Below are 4676 nucleotides of genomic sequence, written 5' to 3'. Positions count from 1 at the left end.
TCTAAAGTGACCATAAAGAGGATGACAAATGAACCAGCCGATGCAGAAACCAAGGCATGGTCAACCAGAAGAAAGAATTGCAGTCCCTCTGGTTTTTTATATTAAAAAAAAATGACTACAGAGCACCGTTTTATTGCTCAAATCCAACGAAGAAAAGAAAGCAAAAGAAAAATAAGCAATTCAAGAAATCGACACAGTAGACTATCAGTTACTTTGATAATCCCCAGCTCACGAATGTGATGAACCTACCCAAATCATATGAATAAGTCATTAGAAATCCTTACCTGATAAATTCAGATAAAATGCAGAAGTGATAACTTCTGTATTTTCTTATTAGATGCCATTCCTGCGCTTCTGTGCTTCTTCTAAATAGCCCTAAATGGTTATGTTGATAATTCCTCATCAACAGCATTTATTATTAACACAATCCTTCAGATGATGTGATGTGGCCAGTATGTGGAAGACCATTCATGATTTGTGGCAGAAGTAAGGGACATTAGAACAACAACCCTCAAATGTCTGACAGTGTCCCCCCCAAAAAATGTCCACCAGTCTCCAAATCTTCTTAAGTCTTCCCTAATTCATTTTTTTTTCTTTTCTTTCTTTTTCCCTTTGAGTCAATTTTTGACTCAAAGGGAAAAAACCTGGACAAGTCCCTGCGGTTTTCTTGGCAAGATTTCAAAGTGGTTTGTCATTGCCTTATTCCTAGGGCTGATACAATGACCGGCCCAAGTTCACACAGCTGGCTCCAGGCCTAGGGTAGGACTAAAACTCATGGTCTCCTGATTTCTACTCTGATGCCTTAACCAGTGGTGGGATTCAGCCAGTTCGGGCCTGTTCAGGTCAACCAGTAATTAAATTGCTGGCTGGGCCTGTCCCTTCCAGGAGTCCCCACATGCCCCATTTTGGCCCCCAGGTAAGTGCAGGGAGGCCTACTAGACCCAAAATGGGGTGCGGTGGGGTGCAGCGGGCTCCCCGTGGCCTATTTTTGCTCCCAGGAGGCTTCAGAGAGGCCTCCTAGGCCCGAAACAGGGCACGGGGGGGTGCAGCACACACCCCCACAGCCCATTTTCACTCCCAGGAGGCTACAGGCAGGCCAAAATGGGGCACCCCACATGGCCCGTTTTTGCTCCCAGGGGGGTGCAGGAGGCCAAGTGCTGCCTGTCACACCCTCTGGATGTGCCCACCATGGCCACGCCCACCCAGGGCAGAGAACCAATTGTTAAATTATTTGAATCCCACCACTGGCCTTAACCATTAACCAAGCTGGCTCTTCTCTAATTCATTACCTGCAAGAAAGTTGTAGAGGGTATAAATATTCCTCAAGAGGACCTATCCTATTGTCAGTTTGCTAATTAAATAATTAATTTATAATCAGAGGGGCTTTGTTTTCATAGTATCAAAGTTATACTCATCGCTTAAAAAGATTGTAAGCTTCTTGATTCTAACAGGAAATTATGTTTCTTCTGAGCACAAATAGAACAAATACCATATCTTGTCTGAAGCCAATGTATTTGCTTGCCTTTGTGTATGATGAGACGTAAACCCTTCCAGTGATGCTCCTTTTCCTTCCACCAGTAAAAGAATATTCAAGGGATTATTTGTTGCAGGAAAGGGTTTGTGTGATTAATTTCAAAGCCCATTTCTGACATTGTTGCTGTTTTTGATAGTTGTGCATTTTGGGGCCCATCAATTAATCTACTTATCCAAAACTGGTACAAGTTTCCAAACTAGTCATGAATGTCCACAGTGGGAATGTCAAAAAATTCAAGATGGCAGGCACAACCATGAAATCAAAGCGCCACTTTTTATACGTGGTTTAAAGTATCTTAAGAATTTAATCATTACTATTTAATCCTTATTATTGCTCTCAAGGGGATGTGGTGGCTCAGTGGCTAAGATGCTGAGTTTGTCGATCAAAAGGTTGGCTGTTCAACGGTTCGAATCCCTAGTGCCGCGTAATGGGGTGGGCTCCCATTACGTGTCCCAGCTTCTGCTAACCTAGCAGTTCAAAAGCACGTAAAAAATGTAAGTAGAAAAATAGGGACCACTTTGGTGGGAAGGTAACAGTGTTCCGTGTGCCTTTGGCGTTTAGTCATACTGGCCACATGACCACGGAGATGTCTTCGGGCAGCGCTGGCTCTTCGGCGTTGAAATGGAGATGAGCACCACCTCCCTAGAGTCTGGAATGACTAGCACGTATGTGCGAGGGGAACCTTTACCTTTACCTTTGATTGCTCTCAAATCATGCAACAGAGAATAACAAAATTGGAAAGGGACTTTGGTCTTCTAATCCAATCCCCTGCTTAAAAAGGAGACCCTATGCCATTTCAGACGAATTGACTTAAATATTCTATTTTGTATTTTATATTGTTCTATTTGAAAGGGGAAAAAATCTATTTGGGATAATTTTAGAACTATTTATTGTAGATAGATAATCAATACTAGACAAAATAACCAAACAAAATTACATAATAAACTATCTGCACAGTAAGAGCAATGGTCCTTAAATGAGATTTACTTTAATTGCATCAAGCATAAATTCAATATATAACAACTTTATGTTACTATATGGATATCAAAGGCCAAACCTCATGTTTGCTTTTTAATTTGTTTTTATTTGGTTTGAGGGTGGTAATTATGGGTTTGTTTGTTTCTGAATATTTGCCTCTGGAAAATAACCCACTGAAAAATAATGACAGAGTTTAGAGCTATGAAGAGGGGGAAAAACATATGCCTTATGAACAAGTCTGTCAATCAAAGAAGTTTTGTGATGATTGTGAATTTGGGACTGTTCTTGTATAGGGCCAAAAACTATTTTGGAAAAAGAACAATTTTGTACAATCCCATGAAAGCTGTGTTTTTACTGTATATAAAATATTGTTTTATAGATCATCATTTCCTGGATTATCACCATTTATTTTGGATATTTTTTTTTTCACTTTTCCTGTAAAGAAATTTGAACATTGGAATGGTGGCTCCCTTTTTTTCACAAAGAATTGATAGATAATTAATCTGATTTCCCCCAGTTAAAACAGTAATTTTTCTGAGTGAAAGTGGATTAGAATGCATTCCCACATTTTTTCCTTTTTATATTAATATAACTGCAGTCTGCCATATAGTATAGAACCATACGGGTACAATGTAATTTAAACTTCCTCCTTTCTCTTCCCCTTTTTTTTTTCTTATCATAAATCACACTGCTCTACAGCCATTCCAATCTGACACAATCCAGGCTGGTTGCATTAAAATTCCCAGCAACTGTACTAAGAATTGCAGACATAATATTCTAACACAGGAGTGTCAGATTCGATTTCATTGAGGGCCACATCAGGGTTGTGTTTGACGTCAGTGGGCTGGGGTGGGTGTGGCTAGGGTGGGCGTGGCCAGCTCTACTTCACTTGTGTTGGACGTGCCTGTGCCAGCGAAAACAGGTTCCCGAGCTCCGTTTTCGGCTGCCAAGACCTCCTGAAACCCTCTGGCAGTGAAAACAGAGCACGGGAGGGCCATATGAAGTCCTCCCAAGCTCCATTTTCACTGGCAGAGGGTTGCAGGAGGCTGTGGCAGCCGAAAACGGAGCTTGGGAGCCTGTTTTCGCTGGCAGAAGCACAGCGGGCCAGTCCTTCACTGTTTCCAGGGTGGCCCCATGGGCCAGATCTAAGTACCCCATGGGCCAGATCCATCCCCCGCCCCTTGGGTTTGACACCCCTGTTCTAACACATCTGGGTTTGGAAAGATTGAAACTTTCAAACAGGTAATTATGAAACTCACCCACAACCACTTCACAATTTTCTTCAGAAGCAATTAAAAAGTTTGCAGTGGTAGCAACTTGATCCTTGTGATAAAAAACATTGCTCAAGGCAGTTTCAGGGAAAGCAAACTGCAGACCAATGCCAAGCCCTTTCATAAGCTTTCATAAGGTTATCGGTAATGCTAATTTATACTGTAAATAAATTTATAAAAAGGATTATTTTACTTGGAGCCTATATCTACTCAATAGAACAGAATTCAGCTACTCCCATCCAACAGACGTATTCGGATCCCTCAGCCCTTCGCACCCTCTCCTTCCAGGTTTTATGTTATAAACAATGTAAATTGTTTGATTATAAATAGTAACATTTCTCTTTTTTTAAGTTTTTTATTTTTTTAAAAAAAATATATCAAATCAATGCATGAATACCTGGGTGTCATACATTTTAATACAAATAAAACTAATGAAATTGTTCATAATTATTACATTCAATCAACTTAAGTATTTCAATAAGAAAATATCAAAATATCAGCTTTCTAAGATTGTGTTGAACACCAGTCTTACACTAAACCAATTGCTTGGCCATGTGCCAAGATGTGTCTCTTTGTGTTGATTAGAGATTCAAGACACTGAATTTGTAATCAACGGTCATACTTATTTTGGAACCAAAATATTTAACAAGTTGATTTTGACTTGTCTAGTCGAAATCAACAAACCTCAGATTGACATTGTTAAATTTATTAAATAGGGAAAGGTGCTAAGTATTTGTGAATACTAATAATGCTCGAGTTCATTGACCCAATATTCCTACCTGATCATGAATTAGAAACCAGTGGAGTAATTTGATGCTAAAATTAGTACTATAATTTGTGTAAACCGCTATTTGGAAGTGGTTTTTCTAATAATGCTTTAGTTCAGGTTTGGG

Source organism: Ahaetulla prasina, chromosome 5 (genome assembly GCF_028640845.1).
Source record: "Ahaetulla prasina isolate Xishuangbanna chromosome 5, ASM2864084v1, whole genome shotgun sequence".
NCBI classification, from domain to species: domain Eukaryota; kingdom Metazoa; phylum Chordata; class Lepidosauria; order Squamata; family Colubridae; genus Ahaetulla; species Ahaetulla prasina.
Note: the sequence above shows the minus strand (reverse complement) of the source record.